At 42.9% G+C, this 24,682-nt stretch overlaps 1 long non-coding RNA gene across 1 annotated transcript; it reads left to right on the top strand.

Annotated features, from left to right (window-relative positions):
• The first annotated feature begins 6,274 nt into the window (after positions 1-6,274).
• LOC137451377 (uncharacterized) lies at positions 6,275-24,614 on the top strand. Its single transcript, XR_010989800.1, has 3 exons — positions 6,275-6,437; positions 12,975-13,053; positions 24,083-24,614. It is a non-coding gene; the product is annotated as an uncharacterized lncRNA (long non-coding RNA).
• Positions 24,615-24,682: the final 68 nt, after the last annotated feature.

Genomic DNA, 24,682 nt, shown 5'->3' with positions numbered 1-24,682 from the left:
GATAGTTAATAGAAATAACCAAAATTATTGAGGTTTATTGCATAAGGATAATTCTTGTTTTGCTGTTGGTGATGAACAGAAAATTCTCATTAACAGAATAACAGAGTTGATAAGAATTTTCCGCTTGTTGGCTGAAATGCTGGAATGCAGGGAGGGGGAGAGGGGTTGGCAGACAGCCTTTGCATAGATAAGGAATAACAGGATTTTTCAGTGATTCACTTCTGTTAGTCTTGGACAAGATGATCTTTTGTATAAGATAAAGGACACCTGCATGATATGTATACTTCTGCTATTTTTAGATAGATAAGCTTTGTATAGATAGGAAGCATCTGGACCTCTGTCATTATAGACAGATAACTTTTTGTATAAAAGTTTGCCCAAAACTCTCTGAAGACAAACAGGTCTTTTGAAATTATTCTACCTGTGTCAGGCGCCAGAATAGAAGCATGATACAAGAAACTTGCTTGAGTCTCTTGTGTGTCTTTCTCTAAGTCATTGGTATAATTAGTGTGGGTATTATTTAGAATATTCTTACATATGATTGACAGGTGAAGTGAGATGCAAGTGCTGTACCTGACCATTGAGGAAGGTGCCTGGTATGGAGAAAAAGAGAAAATCGACAGTGCATTTCTTAGAGAAACTTCCCATCATTACACATCCTGGCCTGTATCAGGAACAGTGTGGCCAGCAGGAGCAGGGAGGTCATTCTGCCCCTGTACTCAGCACTGGTTAGGCCACAACTTGAGTACTGTGTCCAGTTCTGGGCCCCTCAATTTAAGAAGGATATTGAGACTTTTGAACGTGTCAGGAGAAGGGCAACAAAGCTGGGGAGGGGTCTGGAGCACAGCCCTATGAGGAGAGGCTGAGGGAGCTGTTTAGCCTGGATTGTTTAGCCTGGAGAAGAGGAGGCTCAGAGGAGACCTTATAGTTTCATAGTTTCATAGTTTCATTCAGGGTTGGAAGGGACCACAAGGATCATCTAGTTCCAACCCCCCTGCCATGGGCAGGGACACCCCACACTAGATCAGGCTGGACAGAGCCTCATCCAGCCTGGTCTTAAACACCCCCAGGGACGGGGCCTCGACCACCTCCCTGGACAACACATTCCAGGGTTTCACCACTCTCATGGTGAAGAACCTCCTCCTCACATCTAGCCTGAATCTCCCCACCTCCAGCTTCATTCCATTCCCCCTAGTCCTATCACTACCTGAGATCCTGAGAAGTCCTTCCCCAGCCTTCCTGTAGGCCCCTTTCAGATATTGCTGTCTACAACTACCTGAAGGGAGGTTGTAGCCAGGTGGGGAGTTGGTCTCTTCTCTCTAGCAACCAGCGCCAGAAGAAGAGAACACAGTCTCAAGCTGTGCCAGGGGAAGTTTAGGCTGGAGGTGAGGAGAAAGTCCTTCACAGAGTTGTTGGCCATTGGGATGTGCTGCCCAGGGAGGTGGTGGAGTCACTGTCTCTGGACTTGTTCAAAAGGGGATTGGACGTGGCACTTGAAGCTATGGTTTAGTTAGTCATGAGGTGTTGGGTGACAGGTTGGACTTGATGATCTTTGAGGTCTTTTCCAACTGTGGTGATTCTTTGACTCTATGATTCTAAGTTTAGTTGCCATACCAGAACACAGCAGCCACCTGCATTATCCTTAGCAGCATGTTATTGCAGTAGAAAATAACCTATTCTCTACCACACCACGATCGCTGTGAACATACCTTCATCCAAACAAGTGTCTTTCTGGCAATTGCAAGCAACTCAGGAAGAATCAAAACTGAGGCAAGCTCTTTATTGCAGGTTTAACCTTAGACTTATGCAAGAGAGGGGACTCAGTCTAATTTTGCTGTTTATATAGATGGTAATCACTGCCTATTGTATTTAAATCAGCTGTCCTATAAAGGTAATGGCAATAATGGTAACAATTCTAACAGTTTTCATGGCATTTTTTAACTCCTTTATTGTGCTATGTGATTCGCTTCTGTGCTCACAGAGACTGAGGCCTTGGTAGTATATTTATGAGTACATCAGTGAAATTTGGCTACATCAATAAGCTTGTGGGAGCATTACTTGTTTTTAAGTAGTAGGTTTGTTACTGAGTTGAATTTCTGTTTTCATCAACTACATGGGGTCTTTAATAGGATTTTTTCTAATACAACTTAAACAGTACTTTGTTTTCAAAGAATAAAAAAGTACAGAACTGACCAAAACCAGGAAGTGTGTTCAAACAGATGAAATGGCTTATTTAATCATTTCTCTGTCTTCCTATTTCCATTTCTTTACAATATTATGAAAAAAAAAAATAAAAAAGATGCAAAACAGAAATCAAAGCTGTGCTAATGCTGCAGAAAGTTACTTGCTTGCTGCTGCTAGCAGGAATAGCTTCATCTTAGCTCTGTTATTTTAACACCAATAAATCAATCTCTGTACTACACTAGGACAGAAAGGCAAAGTTGACATGAAACTGAAAGGATTTTGTCCTTGAGTGGATGGGGAAGATTTTTCAGAATACTTCTTAGTACTAAATATGACAAAAACCCAAACAAGCAAACAAAATCCAAGGCTTGAGAGCCAATTTTCACAACGCTCTTTGCTTTCAAGAGTAGAATGGGCATAGTGAAGCCATGAGCATCCATGTTTGCTGGCTTTATGATCTGTTTCCATCTCCTCTTGCCAGGGATTTTAAACCATTCTACGTCTTTATCATCAGTTCTTTAGGAGAAAAAATACAATAAAAAAAAATAGGGAGTAACAGAAAAATGACCAAGTATATTTAATACAAATAAAAATCCCTGCCAACAAACCTGATTACCTTATCACCAGGAACACAATATTTAGCATAAGTGATTTTTGTTAACATATCCTGCTTGCTGCACATCAGCTAATAAATTTAAGTCTGCAACAGGTTTGGTGGTTGAGGTAAGTAATGAAATAGAGTAGGTGCTGTCCTAAACTCATTTTTTCCCACTACCACCTTTTTTCTGCACCCGCAATCCAAACAATGGATTATTTTTGTGTAGCAGTTTTGTGCTTCAATATTCTTGTGCTTCTCTGGCAGCAGAAACTGACAAAGGGAGTCCTTACCTTTGCATAAAGGGAAGAATCTGAGCTGAAATAAGAGCAGAAATCTCAGCTGCTATAACAGGAGCTGATGGATGTCAAGAGGCAGTGCAAAGCAGAGTAGTAAGAAAAATCCAGGCCACAGTCAGACCACACGATGTACGCATTTACTTAGGTCTCACAGAGACTGCAACACTGGCTTTTATCCTCACCTCTCCAATACACTTCACAGAAATAAGATTTTATGGTCCAGTACTTCCAGGTCATTGAAGCTATTTCTTAGCCCTCCTCCTTAAATAAACAAACAAAAAAAACCCACAAACAAAACCCCCCAACCAACCAAAACCACCCCCACAAACAAATAAAAAACTCAAACCAAAAAGCAACAAAACCCCAAGCAATGTTCCCTTGTGCCTGTTGTATGCATGAAGAGACCATTAGCCGCGTTTTTGAATCCTTTTCAGAAGATTGCAGAAAATGCTACCTCATGATAATGACCTCTGTTTCATACTGATGATGAATTCTATAAGTAAACTTCATTTTTTTCTGCCCTGAGTAGGTCTAAGTGAGGTTTTCGTAGCCACAAAATGGATTTATGAGCCTGTGACAGTATTCTTTGCGGGTAATAGTACCTTGTATTCTGCCTAGTGGAAGAAACTAGAGACTAGAGTAGGGGTTGCAGTGAACAGCCCTGCAGTTTAAACTGGCACACTAATATTGTGGTGAATAAGGCCTGGCACCATCAGTTCCAGGATCTCTGGTTTTTTTCTGTCTGTGACTTTGTACAGTCCCTTGTTTTTCATGCCCAGCAAATGGAGTCCTGCTCTGCAGCACATGTTACTAATGATGAAGTAGAGCTTTACAAACAGTGGTCATTAAAATAAAGTGTCCTGCCAGGCTGGGTCACAAACCTCTAAACAAAAGTGCATTTTAAATAGCAGATGTCTTTTCCATTGCAGCTAAATGATGTGTCAGTAGCCTGTCATAGCAGTGATAGGTTCCTGTCTGTAGGTTCAAAAACAGTCTAATGACTTTCATGTACTAAATAAATAATGCGGTGTTTTTTTCTTCTTTTTGTAATAGAGTTAAATAATAATTACTTTGGGGTTATTTAAGAGGAAATTACTGCCAGTCTCGTTGTGGTTGTACTAATACAGCAGAACTTGGTATTGGTGCAAACTCAGATTGGAAGATAATAATGGTATAAGGTAAAGAACTCCCAAATTCATGCTGTTCCAGTATGCTGACTCTACAGTCCAGCAGCTGTACATGCAAGCCATGAAGGATGTATGTCTCTTAAATCTTATCATGACCTTATACCCATGGACATTCACCCTCTAAGCACAATGTATAATCAGAAGACAAAGCTGTATGGAGCAACTGAAATGTGCTAAGATCTTGTCATGTCTTGGAGTTTTTAGTTTACCACCCATTTAATGTAATTCAAGTCTGAAAATGAGTTTATATACATTTTCTTATTTTAAAATGGGTGCAGTGGGGAACACAGTGAACAATCCTGTGGGAATTGTGTAGATGTTGAACTGAAAATAGCAGAGGAATAAAGACAAATACACATCTGGGATGCCTGGTAATTCTTAGCTCCTTGTTTGCCTGATAATTTGATGACAATGTGCTGCTGTTTCCCAAAGGGCATCACACAATCAGATTCAGCTCTCCACAAGCCCTTCTACAACACTGGCAAAGAGAGCATCATATCACAATGAATGATTAAGAACAGATGCTTTCGGTCTTACGAATGCAAGAGTCATCTTTGTTATTTGGCAGAAGAGAATCCAAATATTTTCAAACATACATCTCCAAACATTCAGCTTAAAAAGATTGAGGGGAGGTGATGAAAAGGAAATGGATCTCTATTACTAAGCCTGAAATATCTGTATATAGTTATGCATGTATAAAAATACTTTAAATAAATTATATGTAACTAAACTTTGAACAAGTGCTCTCTAGCTGCATTTAAATTTGAAATCTGTTTCTATACTAGACTTGAAGGGTATTGTGGCGGGTTGAAACTACCTCCCAACATAAAATTACCAGACTAGCTCAGTTAGAAAGCAAATGAAGCTATACTTACAAGCAAAACTACAATCTAAATGTGAAATGTAATGAACTCATGTCAGTGGATACTTGGCTCTTGTGTCAACAAAGAAGGAAGCTGGCTGCAAGAATTGATGTGAATTGCAGGACGCACTGATCATCAACGCTTTGAATGCATTTGCGGCCCTGGTTTCCTCCTGGGGCTACATCTGTTGGAGCCTCACTTTATCTGCCAGAGAGAGGAAGCTGGAAAGAATGTGAGTTAGTGTACAAAACTTAACTTTGTGGTAGATACCTGTCCAATGGGATTATTGAGACACTTGAATATGTCCAGAGAAGGGCAACGAGGCTGGGAAGAGGCCTCGAGCACAAGCCCTACGAGGAGAGGCTGAGGGAGCTGGGATTGTTTAGCCTGCAGAAGAGGAGGCTGAGGGGACACATTATTGCTGTCTACAACTACCTGAAAGGAGGTTGTAGCCAGGTGGGGGTTGGTCTCTTCTCCCAGGCAGCCAGCACCAGAACAAGAGGACACAGTCTCAAGCTGTGCCAGGGGAAGTTTAGGCTGGAGGTGGGGAGAAAGTTCTTCACAGAGAGAGTCATTGGCCATTGGAATGTACTGCCCAGGGAAGTGGTGGAGTCACCATCCCTGGAGGTATTCAAGAGGGGACTGGACATGGCACTTGGTGCCATGGCTAGTAGTCATGAGGCCTTGGGTGACAGGTTGGACTTGATGATCTTTGTGGTCTTTTCCAACCTTATTGATTCTATGATTCTATGATTCAGAATTTGTCATTATCCAATGGTAATTTACATTCTACCACTTACCACTGTTCAAGATCTGTGGAAAATTTTCAAGGTGCAGCCTAAAACTACCACAGGTATAGATACCCAAGTCTTGTCTATTTTTCTAACTCTCAGTTAACTGTCTGTGTAACAAGGCAGTTTTTGTAGAGAGGTAACATACACCAGTAGAGAGAAATAAGAAATCTCCTGCAGACAGAATCAGTCTCCAGTATGAAAATACATATTTTAAAAACACTGGTCAATTATTAGCTAAGCTGCTGGAACATTAGTACTCTTCACAAAGTAACCTTTGGCTGATGGACCTGTCCCCTTTGACACCGAATCCTGAAGACACCTCTTCTATCAACCAATCCCCTGAGCTCTGGGGATGGAATCACATGCAGTTTGCACAAAGAAAGAGCGCTCCACAAACTCTAGAATCTCTGACAAGAGTTTCATAGCTGGTGGACCATGGAGCTTCTTGTAAATGTAGGAAAATGGATAGAAGAAAATAAAGCTTCCTTTTTGCCACCTGTGTGCAATAAGCTTATGTAAGTAAATCAAGACTTTTTATTTATTTTTTTTTTACTCAGTTCTTATGTTCCTAGTGATAAGAGGAAGCTGCTAAAATGAATATATGGTAAAGATTAGTAAGGAACTATAGTTGCTCTTAGACGGCAGCCAGTCAGACTGCTGTTTTGAAGAACAGAAAGTGATTGAAATCTGTTTTGCAAGAACTCATCAAAAGCTGTAAAAATCAGCTTGAATACAGGGTATGTTTTTCTTGTAGGCAGTTAGACTGAGTTAAGGGAATTTGTGGCAATCCCTGTGACAATAAATTCACAGAAATCAGAGGAGATGACATCCACAAATAATAAGATTTAGCTTGCAGGTTAGTGCTACCAAATTACAACCTGAAACCTAGAACTTGCTAGAGCTGCTGAGAGCCATTCCAACTTTGCAGAGGAGCCAAAGCTGCAGGACAAATCAAAACTGGTGGGACATATCACTGAAAGATAAGGAGGAAAGGAAAGGAGGGGCCAGGGCACCGGAGAAGCAGGTTTCCAGGGCATTTCCAAACCTATGGAGGCAGGGTAGAGAGACTGAAGAGGCAGCTTTAAAGCTATGATCTGGATTCTGAATGAGACAGCTAATTAAAGAAAAAACCCAGCCTGGGTGTTACGCAGTTGTAAAGGATGTGTATTCTCAGTGTCAAACATCAGGAACAAATTCCAGTGTAAATATTCCAGTGTGTGGCACCTTCTAGTCAACAGATTAGCAAGGATTTATTTTGCCCATAAAGTTGAGGACAATGTATTTTGTCTAAAACTATGAGCTTAGAGGTCTTTTCCAACAACGACAAAAAAAAATATGTGATTCTAGAAAGGCTTTCATCTGAAACATTTCTCTCTAAGGAGTCACACAAACCCAGGATTTATAAAGCAAATAAAAAGCATTGTTCTTGCTGTTAATTTTAACAATGTGATCTTGCTTTACAATTTTAATAATTCAAAAAGCATCAAAGGATATGCCTCTTGCCCTATCCTGAACTTCTGCCTCTAATCAAAAGCTGCGATGTTAATTTTCATTCACAGATGCAAGGGTTACTTTTCAAATTAATGGTTGCAAGGCAAATATCCAGTAAAGGACACATCTTTACTGAGATGTCTCTCTTGAAACTACAGTTGTGTGCTTAACTGAGAAGTTAGGAATCATAGAATCACCACAGTTGGAAAAGGCCTCAAAGATCATCAAGTCCAACCTGTCACCCAGACCTCATGACTACTAGACCATGGCACCAAGTGCCACATCCAATCCCCTCTTGAACACCTCCAGGGATGGTGACTCCACCACCTCCCTGGGCAGCCCATTCCAATGGCTAACATCTCTCTCTGAAGGAAACTTGCATCACTACAATAGTTCCAAATGGGAGAGAATAAGGAAAGTATCTCATTAATGTTTTAATTTCTTTCATTTTCATAATGTTTTTAGGAAGCATTTCATAAAGCAAATCAATGGCTACAGGTTACCAGTGATGGTGGTAAGAATTTAGGATTTTACATATATGGAATATTCATGGATTTCTTTCCTCACCAGTAAGATGAACTTTTTTGTCATTACTACACTGTCCTCTAACAACTACCAGCACTTTTGTGTAATTGTGAAATAAGTTAGGAACATGACATCTATCAGAAGTATTCCCCATACATATTGCAAGAAGTCACAACAAAACAATGAATGTATTTTTGTGACAAAAATTGCATAGATTAAAAACAAGCAAACAATCAAACAAAACACACAAAAAACAAACCACTGTGGCTTCAGCCTATGAAGAAGGAAAGCCACTTGCTTCTGATGCTACCTAAATGTTTTCAGGATTTTCCAAAAAGTGACTAACAAATTTTCAAAAAGTAACTTTTGATCCTATGTGTCCAGAGAAGGGCAACGAGGCTGGGGAGAGGCCTCGAGCACAGCCCTGTGAGGAGAGGCTGAGGGAGCTGGGGTTGCTTAGCCTGCAGAAGAGGAGGCTCAGAGGAGACCTTCTTGCTCTCTGCAACTCCCTGAAGGGAGGTTGTAGCCAGGAGGGGGTTGGTCTCTTCTCCCAGGCAGCCAGCACCAGAACAAGAGGACACAGTCTCAAGCTGTGCCAGGGGAAGTTTAGGCTTGAGGTGAGGAGAAAGTTCTTCACAGACAGAGTTGTTAGCCATTGGAATGGTCTGCCCAGGGAAGTGGTGGAGTCACCATCCCTGGAGGTGTTCTAGAGGGGATTGGACATGGCACTTGGTGCCATGGCTAGAAGTCGTGAGGTCTGTGGTGACAGGTTGAACTTGATGATCTTTGAGGTCTCTTTCAACCTTATTGATTCTATGATTCTATGATTCTATGATTCAAAGGTCAGAGCTGTCAGAGGAGCTGGCCAAGCCGCTCTCCATCATTTTTCAGCAGTCCTGGCTCACTGGAGATGTCCCAGAGGACTGGAAGCTGGCCAACATGGTGCCCATCCACAAGAAGGGTTGGATGAGCTAGGGAATTATAGGCCTGTCAGCCTGACCTCTGTGCCAGGCAAGATCACGGAACAGGTCATCCTGAGTGCATTAACACAGCACTTAGAGGATGGCCAAGGAATCAGGCTCAGCCAGCATGGATTTAGGAAGGGCAGGTCCTGCCTCACCAACCTGATCTCCTTCTATGATCAGGTGACCCGTCTGGTGGATGTGGGGAGGCCTGTGGATGTAGTTTACCTGGACTTCAGCAAGGCCTTTGACACCGTCCCCCATAGCAAACTCCTGGCCAAGCTGTCAGCCCATGGCTTGGACAGCAGCACTCTGAGCTGGGTTAGGAACTGGCTGGATGGCTGAACCCAGAGAGTGGTGGTGAATGGTGTCACATCCAGCTGGTGGCCAGTCACTAGTGGAGTCCCCCAGGGATCAGTGCTGGGCCCCATCCTCTTTAAAATCTTTATTGATGATCTGGATGAGGGCATTGAGTCCATCATCAGTAAATTTGCTGATGACACCAAGCTGGGGACAGGAGTTGATCTGCTAGAGGGTAGAGAGGCTTTGCAGAGAGACCTCGACAGGCTGGACAGATGGGCAGAGTCCAACGGCATGAGATTGAACACATCCAAGTGCCGGGTTCTGCACATTGGCCACAACAACCCCATGCAGTGCTACAGACTGGGGTCAGAGTGGCTGGAGAGCAGCCAGGCAGAGAGGGACCTGGGGGTGCTGGTTGATAGTAGGATGAACATGAGCCTGCAGTGTGCCCAGGTGGCCAGGAGGGCCAATGGCATCCTGGCCTGCATTAAGAACAGTGTGGCCAGCAGGAGCAGGGAGGTCATTCTGCCCCTGTACACTGCACTGGTTAGGCCACACCTCGAGTACTGTGTCCAGTTCTGGGCCCCTCAGTTTAGGAAGGATGTTGATTTGCTGGAACGAGTCCAGAGAAGGGCACCGAAGTTAGTGAGGGGCTTGGAACACAAGCCCTATGAGGAGAGACTGAGGGAGCTGGGGCTGCCTAGCCTGGAGAGGAGGAGACTCAGGGGTGACCTTATTGCTCTCTACAACTACCTGAAGGGGGGTTGTAAACAGGCAGAGGTTGGTCTCTTCTCCCAGGCAGCCAGCACCAGAACAAGAGGACACAGTCTCAGGCTGCGCCAGGGGAAGTTCAGGCTGGAGGTCAGGAGGAAGTTTTACACAGAGAGAGTGATTGCCCATTGGAATGGACTGCCCGGGGAGGTGGTGGAGTCGCCGTCACTGGAGGTGTTCAGGAGGAGACTTGACAGGGTGCTTGGTTACATGGGTTAGTTGATTGGGTGGTGTTGGGTGATAGGTTGGACGCGATGATCTTGAAGGTCTCTTCCAACCTGGTTTATTCTGTTCTATTCTAATATAGGTCTTTCAAGAACTCATGGTGTCTAAATTGATGGCTTTAAAGTTTTTGTTCAGCAATGTTCCATACACTTGAGAAAATAAAAAGTTTTAAGTTCCTATTAAGGATTTCAAAACAAAACCTCAATTACAGAATCACCACCTGTTTAGTTTTACCAGAGTCAAGAAAGCTATACAGTGTAAGTGCTGCAAGTTGATTAGATGTATTTTAATGAGACTGTCTTGCAAGTTTAAATGCTTTATAACCTCAACAATGAGCAATTAGTTCAAAATCAGAACCCTTGACCTTAGCTGATTTTTACAGCATAGTTAATGGCACTTGTAAAGCCCTTCTTTAAATGCAAAACATGATACTTCCCATAAGGAGACCTAAGTGTGGGTGGTAGACCATCTGATTCTTTTTAGTCTTGAGATATTTTTAAAAGGTTACCTGCTGGTACCATTTGTTAGTGTGGTTAAGAAGATAAATTTAAAAGTATGTAGATCTAAATAGGCCATTGTTTAGCACCTCATTCTAAAACAGTGCAGTCAGGTAATTTTCACTCCCCTGAAACCTTGATGATATCCTTAATTGCATTTTGACAGCCTTAACTGAAAATGCTTTCCATCCTTATGATTTTCCTTCTTAGCAATCATAGTATCATAGTATCAGTCAGGGTTGGAAGGGACCATGAGGATCATCTAGTTCCAACCCCCCTGCCATGGGGAGGGACACTGCACAGTAGATCAGGCTGGCCAGAGCCTCGTCCAGCCTGGTCTTAAACACCTCCAGGGATGGGGCTTCAACCACCTCCCTGGACAACCCATTCCAGTGCTTCACCCCTCTCACGGTGAAGAACCTCCTCCTCACATCCAGCCTGAATCTCCCCACCTCCAGCTTCATTCCATTCCCCCTAGTCCTATCACTACCTGAGATCCTGAGAAGTCCTTCCCCAGCCTTCTTGTAGGCCCCCTTCAGATACTGGAAGGCCACAGTACGAACGAAACTTTATTAATCACGCAGCTTTATGTAGCAAACAAAGCTACTGAAGTTCCTGCTAGTATTTCATATCTGAAAAAGTTTGATGGTGTCATTATGTAATGTTTAATGATAGGAATGACTAACCCATAGTAGCCTGTTTATTATGTAAAACCCAAATAAAGGCCTAGAGTAGCAAAATTAATGGTAGATTTGTCAAACAAAAAGTTAAGCAACAGTGATTTTTAGAGCAGAATTTCCACTTTTAGTTACTGAACTATTGATGAAGCTGCATGTGTTTCTGTAAAAAAAACAAAACCAAACTCACCTTTACATTAGGTTACAAAATACTCATGGATTGCCTTTCTCATATTTCATTCTCCAGGGTTTATTTTAATTGATTTCATTAATTTCTAGCTGTATTGTTATTGGTTCGATCTTCCTACCCTTCCTTGTGTTCAGTAATACACAAGAATTACAGTGCATTCTTGAAAACAAACCTGCATGGTGCAAGCAGTTCTGATTTTGATTCCTTATTTTAGGATACAGGGATGCAGCCAAGTGCTATAATGTATGTAGCTTCCTATGGTGAATATAGTCAGTTTAAGAATTGTAGGTAATTTAATTCTTTGGACTTCTATTTCTCCAATGCTTTGTCACTGTTGCTTGTTATTTCTGCTTTACTATTCCCTACTGTGTTGTTCATTATCATTTAAATACTCTTAAAGGCACACATGATAATAGTAGCAGATCAAATATATATGTTCAGCTATTCAGAACACCTTCACTCAATTAAGTCTTCTGAGGTGCTAACACAGCCACGTCATTCTTCCCTGTGGTGCAGGGGTGCGTGGCTCTGATGGTTCTAGCTACCAGGATCCTTTGTTAGCCCATGCATTACCCAGAATCTTCTGAAAGTAGAAGTCACGATACCTTGATTCACATACCAAAATGAATTTAAGAATACATTTTGAATCACAGCTAACAGGCATGATTTAGAGGTGGGGTTTTTAGGGGATGAAACCCTGCTACCTTACCTCTTTGTTAGTGTAAGTGGACTGATACGATAGCTGTTCTTTGTGACAGATGAGAGAAGTGCACATCTGGGCTCTTGAAAGTAGCAGAATTAAGACGAAGGACCTGAATATCCTTTTCTGAATTAACCACAGCCACAATGAAACCACTGTAACGTTGTTCTACCTTAGCAAAACCAGCATAAATAGAAGTTAGCTGGTAATTCTACCAACGGAGGGGGGGAGAGGAAGGGGGAGGAAGGGGGATGGGGGCAGAGGGCGTAGGGGGTGGAAGGGGAAAGGAAGTTCATTTTAACCTTTATTAACCTTTAAAAGTATTTTACCTTTACAGAATCCTGATCTAATCAGCTCAGGTTGAAAAGACCTTTTCTTGTCTTTCCTCTTATGTAGCATTCGCTATATTTACAGTTCAAAGCTCTTTCCACAGTTGGTAACTATAGTTGTCCTCTCTTCATAGCTGGAGGCACTGAAACACCAGGAGGGAGGTAGTTGGCCTCAGGTCACCCGGCAGAGCAGTGGTAGAGTGGAGACATGCAGAGAGGTCTTCTGAGTTCTCATTCTGGATGTTGCTTGTCACTCAGCATTGTTTCTTGTCACTCAGCATTGTTTCACTGACTCACTGTCCCCGAAGAATTAAAAGCCACTTACATAAAGTACAGAGTATCATGAGTGCTGTTACCTTCAAAATCTCACTCTCTTTTCTAGGCATCGCCATCAACTAAATGTGATGTTTGTTGGAGGGCCAAATGAAAGGAAGGATTATCATATTGAAGAAGGAGAAGAGGTAACCTGTAGAATGTTTATGTTTTGCTGGTTTACTTGATCTATAATGATGAAAATGCAGCTACTTTTGAAGGTACAGCTAGAGATTATCAATGCCAGACTCAGCACCATTGTATGTATTAGATCTGTTCAAAGACTTAAACAGAAGCATTCACAAGAACCACACACCATCTGTGTGTTTCCTTTGAAACAGGCACATGAGGTCAGATCTATTTTGCTATAATTAATTTCCATCAGGAAACTAGAGAAAGCATTCTGACACATCAAAATGTCTCATTTCAATATTTTGGAACAAAGCTTTGGAAAGGTAATGATTTTTTTTTTACCTGCTCTTTTATTGCAGGACATTGATCTGAAGCTCAAAATAACTTTGAATTTTGAAAATCAAAATTAAATATTTTAGCATTTTTCTGAGCTTTGTGAAAAATATCATCAAAATCAGCTTTCATTCAGGTTTGGAAGATTAAAGGTCAGAGTCTCCACATACTTTTCAAACCAGTCCCTTTTCTGCATATCTTCTGCATCAAAAACAGCTGTCCTTTTGCTTTGAGTTGTGAGCAGCAATTGTGCCAAGTGCAGAATAGGAGAAGCAAGAGCAAAACCTGTCAAGCTTGTAACAATTTGCACCTACTGTTTTTTTACTGCCTTTTGCATGGAATTGTTTGTTTGGCCTGAGGACTCTTCTGAATCAAAGGTATCACTGGCTCTGGAGGAACCCTAAGGGAAAGGGGGCACTAGACACCTTTCAGCAAAAATTTCAGGATGGGACGCAATTTGCTGTGCTTCCCAGCAGAGGAATTTAATTTCACATAACTACAGCAAAATGTTATGCACCATTGGAAACCCAAGCCTAAGCATCTGCATGATTCAAGGCAAAATGAGTCAAGTTCAAGAAATCATTTTAAAAAGAAAAAAATAATTAGTGAATAATTTATCACAAAACCTACCCAAATATTTCACAACAGCCTTCATTAATTTTCAATTATGATGGTGTCATGCAGATGTTTGTAGTCAGCCTCTGTGACCTGCCCTAGGTATCACAGTATCACTAAGGTTGGAAGAGACCTCAAAGATCATTGAGTCCAACCTGTCACCACAGACCTCAGGACTAGACCATGGCATCAAGTGCCACATCCAATCCCCTCTTGAACACCTCCAGGGAGGGCGACTCCACCACCTCCCTGGGCAGCACATTCCAATGATGAATGACTCGCTCGGTGAAGAACTTTCTCCTCACCTTGAGCGTAAACTTCCCCTGGAGCATCTTGAGACTGTGTCCCGTTGTTCTGGTGCTGGTTACCTGGGAGGAGACCAACCCCTTCCTGGCTACAACCACCTTTCTGGTAGTTGTAGAGAGCAATGAGGTCACCCCTGAGCCTCCTCTTCTCCAGGCTAAACAATCCCAGTTCCCTCAGCCTCTCCTCATAGGGCTTGTGCTCAAGGCCTCTCACCAGCCTTGTTGCCCTTCTCTGGACACGTTCAAGTGTCTCGATGTCCTTCTTAAACTGAGGGGCCCAGAACTGGACACAGTACTCAAGGTGCGGCCTAACCAATGCAGAGTACAGAGGCACAATGACCTCCCTGCTCCTGCTGGCCACACTATTCCTAATGCAGGCCAGGATGCCATTGGCCTTCTTGGCCACCTGGGCACACTGCTGGCTCATGTTTAGGCAGCTGTCGATCAGCACCCCCAGGTCCCTCTCTAGGCCTGGCTGCTCTCCAGCCACTCTGACCCCAGCCTGTATGGGGTTGCTGTGGCCAAAGTGCAGCACTCGGCACTTGGACTTGTTGAATGCCATCCCATTGGACTCTGCCCATCTGTCCAGTCGGTTGAGGTCCCTCTGCAGAGCCCTTCTGCCCTCTAACTGACCCACATCTGCTCCCAACTTGTTGTCATCTGCAAACTTGCTGATGACTGACTCAATCCCCTCATCCAGATCATCAATGAAGATGTTAAAGAGGATGGGGCCCAGCACTGATCCCTGGGGGACGCCACTGGTGACTGGCTGCCAGCTGGATGTGGCACCATTCACCACCACTCTCTGGGCTCAGCCATCCAGCCAGTTCCTAACCCAGCACAGAGTGTTGCGATCCAAGCCTCGAGCTGACAGCTTAGCCAGCAGTTTGCTGTGGGGGACGGTGTCAAAGGCCTTGCTGAGGTCCAGGTAGACCACATCCACAGGCCTCCCCACATCCACCAGACGGGTCACCTGATCATAGAAGGAGATCAGGTTGGAGAGGCAGGACCTGCCCCTCCTAGATCCATGTTGGCTGGACCTGAGCCCTTGGCCATCCTTCAGGTGCACAGTTATTGCCACCAGGATAATCTGCTCCATCACTTTCCCTGGCACTGAGGTCAGGCTGACTGGCCTGGAGTTTCCAGGTTCCTCCATCCGCCCCTTCTTGTGGATGGGGACCACATTGGCCAGTTTCTAGTCATCTGGGACCTCAATGGTGAGCCAGGACTGGAGGAAAATGATGGAGAGTGGCTTGGCCAGCTCATCTGCCAGCTCTCTCAGCACCCTAGGATGGATCCCATCCGGTCCCATGGACTTGTGAGTGTCCAAGTGGCTCAGTAGGTCTCGAACTAATTCCTCATGGATTTCCAGGGCATTACACTGCTCCCTGACCCCATCACCCAGCTCAGGAGGCCACTCGTCCTGAACTCCTGCCTTGCTGTTAAACATTGAGGCAAAGAAGGTGTTCAGGACCTCAGCCTTTTCCTTGTCTTCAGTCACAGTGTTCCCCTCCAGGTCCAATAAGGAGTGCAGGTTCTTCTTGCCCTTCTTTGTAGTGTTAATGTATTTGTAAAAATGCTTTTTATTATCTTTCACAGAGGTGGCCAGCTTCAGTTCCAACTGGGCCTTTGCCTCTCTAATTTTTTTCCTACATAATCTAACAGCTTCCTTGAACATACCTCGAGAAGCCTTCCCCTCTTTCCAAAGGTGATACAGCCTCTTTTTCCCCCTTAAATCCTCCAGGAGCTGCTTGCTCATCCAGGCCGGTCGCCTTCCCCACCTGTGATCCTGCTTTGGCAGGGGTGTTGGGACCCAATGATCTTCAAAGGTCCCTTCCAACCCCTGTCATTCAGTGATTGTATGATGCTGCCTTACCACTGACCCTTGCTTCCTTTGGGTTGCCACCACAGTCTCACAGCCCTCCCATGGCTGTGGGCAGAGGTCCATCTGACCTGTATATGTCCCTTCTCTGCATAGAAGGAACCTCTGGCAGCATCCAGGACCATGCTGTCAGGTTGCATGGGCTGGGAAGGAGGCAAGCCGTGTCTCAAGGCAGTCTGTGTGTAGTGATAGTTGCTAGCCAGAAGAATTTATCATTCACCACATGTTTTCCTAGTTGATGGGAGGCTAGCAAACATGACACCCAAGAAGGGCCAAAAAGGATGATCCAGGGAACTACAGGCCTGTCAGTCTGACCTCAGTGCCAGGAAAGGTTATGGAGCAGGTCATCCTGAGTCCCATGACATGGCACTTAGCAGACAACCAGGCAATAAGGCCCAGTCAGCACGGGTTTATGAAAGGCAGATCCTGCCTGCCTAATCTGATCTCCTATAATATGGTGACCTCCCTAGTGGATGAGGGAAGGGCTGTGGTCTTTGTCTATGTGGACTTCAGTAAAGCCATTGATGCTGTCTCCCACAGCATTCACCTTCAGAAAGTCATGGCACATGGCTTGGATAAGTGCACTCTAGGCTGGATGGCCAGGTCCAAAGAGTAGTGGAGAATGGAGCTAAATCTGACTGGCAACCAGTCACTAGTGGTGTCCCCCAGGGTTCAGTCCTGGGGCCTGTCCTCTTTAGCATCTTTATGAATGATCTGGATGAGAGGACTGAGTGCACCCTCACTATGTTTACAGATGACAGCAAGCTGTGTGGCTGTGTCACTCTGCTAGAGAGCAAGGAAGCTTTACAACAGGATCTGGACAGGTTATCACAGTGGGCCGAGGCTAATTGTATGAAGTTCAACAAGGCCAAAGTTCCAGGTCCTCCACCTAGGTCACAACAACCCCATGGTAAGGTACAGTATTGGTTGACAGTTGACTGAACATGAGTCAGCAGTGTGCCCAGGTGGCCAAGAAATGGCATCCTGGCTTGTATTAGAAACACTGTGGCTAACAGGAACAGGGAGGGGATCATCCCCCTGTACTTAGCACTGGAGAGGCCACACCTTCAGCGTTGTGTTCAGTTCTGGGGCCCTCACGCAAGAGGGAGCTGGAGTTGTTCAGTCTGGGTTGGACTGGATGATCTTTGAGGTCTCTTCCAACCAGATGCATTGTGTGATTCTGTGAAAAGGCAATTCTAGAGATACTTAGGTGGGAAAGCACAATGTGCTTTTGTCAAAGTGACTACATCCCTGGGAAAGGAGCAATCACATCTATAGTATGACTGCTGAGAAAGTCATGTACACTGCTGTTATGATATATTGCTAAGTGTTTTATGTTAGATATATTATATGTCAGATTAAAAAGAAAAACAAGTGTGGGAATTCTGTTAGATCCATTTTTTTTTTAACTGCAGAAGAACTGAGAGACAGAGAATATACTAGCAAAAGGCCATCTTCCTAAATTAGATTTGGGATAAAAACCAAAACTTAACAAAAGCAAACAAACAACCTGTTTTCAGCTCATTGTTTTGGCAGGCAAAAAGTCTTTTATAGTTCTGAGTGCTAATTCGAAAGACCAGGCATATTGTTATAAAGCAAAATCATGAGTGGAAAACCCCACAGGTCCTTTACACAACTTTAAGGTGATGCTATTCTACTAGAATTATTCTGATAGCAACAAAGTGTTGGATTGAAAGAAAAAACAAAGTTAAATATAGGATTGTTCACACATTATTTGATGCCTGTTATGACACAGTTTATAGTGTGTCTTGTGGCACAGCTGGAACTTGCTAGCCTGCAGTTTACACCAGCAATGGATTCACATGAAGAGATAAGGGCTTAGAAGCATCCTTTTGCAATTATATCAGGAAGATCAGTTCTGATGACACAATTCTGCCTAACTACATGCAAAACAGAGACTTGATCTGGACTGTCAGTGATTTTTGGGACTGTCTCCTTAATATATAGGCTAAAATAATATCACAGTCTTGCACAATTTTTTTCCTATCCTCAACAACCAAGAATTCCATAAATATGTAACTCAATGTTTTCTTACTTCTTAGTTTTCTCTATACAGAATCACACACTCACACAGAATCACCAAGGTTGGAAGAGACCTCAAAGATCACCAAGTCCAATCTGTCACCCAAGACTTCATGACTAAACCATGGCACCGAGTGCCATGTCCAGTCCCCTCTTGAACACCTCCAGGGATGGTGACTCCACCACCTCCCTGGGCAACACATTCCAGTGCCTAACAACTCTCTCAGTGAATAATTTTCTCCTCACCTCCAGCCTAAACTTCCCCTGGCACAGCTTGAGACTGTGTCCCCTTGTTCTGGTGCAGCTTGCCTGGGAGAAGAGACCAACCCCCACCTGGCTACAACCTCCCTTCAGGTAGTTGTAGACAGCAAGAAGGTCTCCCCTGAGCCTCCTCTTCTCCACGCTAAGCAACCCCAGTGTGGCCGGTTGACGTTGCCCCCTTAAGAAAGGGAATATGGTGGACGGAAGCTGGTAAACGGAAGGAATAATCTAAACTAATTTCATTGGTGAAGTGGGAGGAAGCACCTTCTGAACTGGGAGTGAACTGGACATTTCCACGACTTTTCTGTCAGTCTTGCTTCTGCCTTTCCACGGTGCAGCAGCTCTGCAGCTCTGTCTCTGTGCTGGGCTTTCTGCCAAGGCCTCGGCCTTGAAAACAAGATACCAGGCCTGTATATTAACTCCTTTCCAATTAACACAAACTGCTTCTAACATTTTTTTTCCTCTCTTTTCTTTCTCTTTCTATCCCATTCTGGGGAAAGGGGGGAGAGAGGGGAGAGCGGAGGTGGGGGACCCCTCTGCCTTGAGGGGGGTCACTCTCATTTCTGTGTTACTCTGTTGTATATCTTTGTATATATTGTAGATACTGTATATTTGTAAATATTCCCCTGCAAACCCTACATTGCTTTGTAAATATAGCTCCACTGCTTTGCTAATTCAGCTTGTGAGGTTTTTTTTTCCTTTCCCTTCAATTTTTTTTTTCCCTTTTACTTCACAGGGGGGAGGGAAGAGGCTTCTTGGCCTTATCCTTTCCAAACCCACCACACCCAGCTCCCTCAGCCTCTCTTCACAGGGCTGTGCTCGAGGCCTCTCCCCAACCTCGTTGCCCTTCTCTGGATGCGTTCAAGAGTCTTTTGTCCTTCTTAAACTGAGGGGCCCAGAATTGGACACAGTACTCAAGGTGTGGCCTAAGCAGTGTGGAGTACAGGGGCAGGATGACTTCCCTGCTTCTGCTGACCACACTATTCCTGATGCATGACAGGATGCTATTGGCCTTCTTGGCCGCTTGGGCACACTCCTGGCTCATGTTCTGGCAGCTGTGTACTGTTCTTCCTTCTTAATTTCCACGCACTACTTACTTGTCATCCTTCTGCACAGAAGTATTGCCTCATACCTGAGACTTTGTTTTTCATTGGACAGGTTTTATAAGGAACCAAATCAAGCTGCAGCATACAAGAGAGAAACTGTTCACAGTCTTTGGTGTGACTTTATCACTATGTTATAATAATGATTTTTTAAATCTGTTGTCATGTGTATCACACACACCATTTGTCTCATGCAAACTCTTTAAATATGTTAAAAGAAACAAAGGTCCTGTTACAAAGCAATGATCCTTTTGCATCAGACAGAGATTATGTATCCAGAAACAAATTCAGTAAATTTGCTGACAACACCAAGCTGGGGGCAGGAGTTGATCTGCTGGAGGGTAGAGAGGCTCTGCAGAGGGACCTCGACAGGCTGGACAGATGGGCAGAGTCCAAAGTCTGGGGAACACCCAGGCTCTACTTCCACATCAGAATTTGATTTGCTCTGCAAATTAATTTAGTATTTAGCAATCTGACAAGCAATACAAGCCAGAATATGCCAAGTCAGAGCCCAATCCCAGAAGTTGCTGAGCATTGCCAAAGTAGTCAAGGTACATTGCAAATTGTAGGTTGCTTCAGAGGACTGTAAAGAAACTCTCAGCTGCAAAAGCCCTCACAGAGCTCTGGGTATCTAGGAAAGTTTGATATTAACTGTGGTTCTAGATTAAACTCCATAGATTGCTGTACATAAAAATTATTTGGGTTTTAATTTGCCTATACAAAGCCTATTAGAAATACTGTATCATTTCCCATTTATGTACTTCCTTCTTTAATTGCTAGGATACACACACCTGGGTGAAGAAGCATTACAGCTCTCACCACATTACTGTGGTGGGATTGTCATCATTCTTTTTGAGGCAGTATCTACCCGTTCTACGACTCTGTTGAAATGAATATTTATTAAGACAAGCAGCTTCAGTGTTTCCACTAATGGGAACAGTAAACTTTCACCTCTCTGCATCTCCACCTATTGTCTCTAGAAATGACTACTTTATTTTTTCATGTATTGCCATAATTGAGCAAAATACACCTTCCCAGACTTGACAATGATTCAGCAGTGGTCAGTGCTGCCTTTCATAGCAGCTTTATGCAATACTGTCAGGTTTGAAGCATGATCAAGAAGGATGAAGCAGACTAAGGAGGGTGTAATTCTCCTGCAGTAAAGAGAATATAAGGAAAAGTAAACCAAACTCTGTCTTAAGAGGCATTCAGTTTAGTTTTTGTAGGTGTAATTGCAATTTTAATTATTATATTAGACAATGTCAAGAAAAAATGTAAAGAATGACTTCTCAATGGAAGATGCAACATAGCAAGCAGGAAACAAGGTAAAAGTCTGGATTTTCTCAGAAGGTAGGAAAAGGTTGGTTTTGCCCAGAAGGCAGAGCTTCATCATGTATTGCCAAATCATGTATTGCCAAACTGTCCTGCAAAATGGGCATGAATTGTAACTCACTGATATTAAACAGTTGACAGTTTTCTTGCTAAATGTTCAATGTATAATGTAAGCACAGCAGTAGATTCAGTAATTACTGCCACTTGTATTAGTAATAGTTGCATCAGATGATCTATATATGACTGAACCACTTAGGTATTTTGAAAGAAAAGTTTTGAAGAACAGGCCATAATTTACAGTGAAAGGTACTATTTAAATTCAGTCAGAAAAACAGGTTTATTGACAATGTGTAGCTTACCTCATTCCTCCTTCCCTATTAATTCAAATTTTAGTGTTCAGAATCTTTTCTTATGACTGTGATGCTCAGCTACTGAACTGGATGGGCCCTTTCCCCTTTCCATTGTTTCATTACCAGAAAGTTTTCTTAGCTGTATGATTCATGGTCACAAGCAGAATAAAAGTCAGCCTCTGTTGTCCTTTCCCTCATCTATATGTCCTATGCATGTGTTCAGTAATAGCTCCCTCAGTAGTTGGAAGGACAATAACACTCCAAAGCTCAACATTTCAGAAAAGGTCTTTCAGTTTCAGTATTACCAGTACCCCATGGCTAATGGCCTGATTGATAATCCATCACGATCTTAATGGTCTTAGATGAGTCTTCCTTGAAATGAAGGAGAGACCATTTCCCCACTCAAATCACTTTATGTTATACAATTAACAGACAGCCCTGCCCTATATGCTCTGTAACGAGGGCTTCGGCAGTGAATGACCAAAGAAAATTACAGGAAAAGCTCATTGAGAGTGCAAGGAGGGAAAGTAGCCTGGCACTAAAAATGTTATAATTTATCCATGGTTATATCTTTGGCACAAGGTGAACTTTTCATTCATATAAGAACTCTCAGCATCTGCTATTTTCCAGTACATCTTCGGCTCTCCCAATTGTTTTATTCGCTCGGCAGCATTTTTGTTCTTTCTTATGTTGATAGAAGTGTTTACCCGAATTTTTCAGGCACGTGTATTAATATTTCAAAAGTCTTTTGGGTATAATCCTGATTTTTTAAAAACAATTAAGCCTTTCTAAAGATGGGGAAGGTTTTGTTTGGTTTTTTTAGATACATCAGTGGATACTTCTTTCCCCTATTTACTTTGCATTTTACTAAAATTGTAATTACTTAATGTAAGTAAAATTTTCATTAGAACTTTTAATTTAGATGCACTAGCAATTACATGAATAAATCTGTTTGGTTTGTAGACATGGCCAACAGAACACAGAAAGCAGAGAGTAGCAGAAATGTAAAGGTGACTTCTTGAAGTATTATTGCCCTGTATTGTATAGAAAGAGGGAAAATGTGCCCATTTTGCCAGGTCATAGGGAGACCTTAAAGATTATAGCACAGTTCTGCCATGCAACATGAGGCTAGGTCTGAGCATCTCAAAGATCCCCCTAAAGCTTCTCTGAAAACAGAGCTGTGGAAAGATTACTGAAGACAGTTATGGGTTCAGTGGTTCTGTTCTTATACATGCTTCAAATGTTATCCTTTTACATATGCAGTAGGAAGCAGAGCAGCTGTGACTGGTCTTTGAGGGTATCCACAGAAATAAAGGAGAACAACTTCCAAATGGGCAATTATTCCTCAGTGAGAACTCTGCTGAAAATGGAAAAAAACCCAAAAACATACCAACAAAACCTGTGCATACATATGTGGAGTTTATTTGGAAAAGTGACATTTAATTTGACTGAATGTAATAGTGAAAACCCTGCTACATCTTAAATTAAGTTTTATATACAGTGTAATTGATGGATGTCTGGACCCTAACATCTCAGCCCTATGAAGGGGAATCCCCAGGAGTAAAGAGCACAATGGAATTCCACTGTGTTCACATAACAGCTCTATAAGCAGTTACAGATCTCTTAGGTAGATTGCCAAAGGTATGCAAGGTGATGGAAATAGTATTTAGTAACATTTAGCCTAGAGAAGAGGAGGCTCAAGGTAGACCTGAAGGGAGGTTGTAGCCAGGTGGGAGTTGGTCTCTTCTCCCAGGCAACCAGCAAAAGAACAAGAGGACACGGTCTCAAGCTATGCCAGGGGAAGTTTAGGCTTGATCTTAGAAAGAAGTTCTTCACAGAAAGAGTGATTTCCCATTGGAATGTGCTGCCCAGGGAGGTGGTAGAGTCACCATCACTGGAGGTGTTTAAGAAAAGGCTGGATGAGGCCCTTGGTGCCATGGTCTACTTAGGGTTGAGTGGTTGGTTGGACTTGATGATCTTGGAGGTCTCTTCCAGCCTGGTTGATTCTGTGATTTTGTGTGATTTTCAAAAGCAACAAAAGCTGGAAGTCTGTTGTTATTTATTGTTATCATGGTCTGAGATATGGGCATCTTTAAGAAACCACAGTGAAGTTTTGTAAGAGGCTAGAGAGTCCAACACAGTAGGTGGACACAGGAAATTATGTTATGTCATTCCCATAATGCCCTGCATCTCCAATATAAAACGGGCTGCAGGGTCAGTCTCAGCAGCTTCTCTTTCCCCTTTTCCCCCCTTCTTTTCCCTCTCTCTCTCCCTTCCAGGCTGGCTCCCTATCTTGCTATGCATGGGAGACGGGCCTGGAGCAGCCTGGCAGGGGCTCAGAGCTGCATCACAGAGAGTTCAGTAATAGGGGTGCAGAGAGGCATACTATGCAGGGGGGCATTCCAGCCTGGGATGTTTGTCCTGTTTTTGGTGGAGGTTTGTAGAAGCTTTGGACTAAATAGGTTCTTAGATGACTGTGGCCTATGGATATCTTTTGCTTTGCTATGCTTTGCACTGTAGCGTTGTAGTTTATGAATAGCACTTCCAATTAGACTTCCAGTAATATTCTGTATTCCTATTCAATCCTGTGTGGAGTTTTTTGTAACTACTTTGAGGAGTTAGCCTGTCTTGCTCCCTTTTAACCCAAGACAATTGTTAGGAAAAAAACCCAAACACTTGTCAGTATTTGCAATTACAGATTGGATGTATGGATTGGATGTGTGAAAGTATAAATGTATCCTGTATATACAGAATGTGAAGGACAGAATGTTTTGGAGTAATGGCCTTAATATTTGTTTTGTTTGTTTTTCCTATTCCTTCAGCTTTTTTACCAGATTAAAGGAAATATGTGTTTGAAGATAATTGAAAATGGAAAACAAAAAGACATTGTCATCCAAGAAGGGGAGGTAAAACAGCTGGTTTTCTGTTCTAGTTTTACATGGGTATTTTAAATGACTATTTTGCAAAGTATTTATACAACAGTTTGTTCCTGATGGGCAGATAGGGCATCAACATGAAAAAAAAAAAAAAAGGAAATCTGGAATGCAGTGTAACAAATTCTGTGGATGAACAGCAAACTCCAACATCCTGTTGTGACAGTTTAGGCTGTGCCTTTAAGCTAGTAGCTACAGTTGCTGTAAAAAGGAAAACAAGAGTGATAACTCTAAATTAATTTTATTGGTGGATGAGTGGGATGTAGTTTTACAATCTTACATTCTGCTCTCTGTCTCTTTCTTGTGGCGTGTCTGCATTGCAAGGGAGTTATCTATGACCTTCAGATAAGCAGAAATAACTTCTTAGCAACGCTCTGAACTAACTAAAAATCCCTCTAAAATCTTTCCTTTTCTCTTCTCTTCTCTTCTCTTCTCTTCTCTTCTTCTCTTCTCTTCTCTTCTCTTCTCTTCTCTTCTCTTCTCTTCTCT

This window comes from Melanerpes formicivorus, unplaced genomic scaffold (assembly GCF_026170545.1).
Source record: "Melanerpes formicivorus ecotype bairdi unplaced genomic scaffold, bMelFor1.0.p_v2 SCAF_43, whole genome shotgun sequence".
NCBI classification, from domain to species: Eukaryota; Metazoa; Chordata; class Aves; order Piciformes; family Picidae; genus Melanerpes; species Melanerpes formicivorus.
Note: the sequence above shows the minus strand (reverse complement) of the source record. Positions and strands in the feature narration are given on the sequence as shown.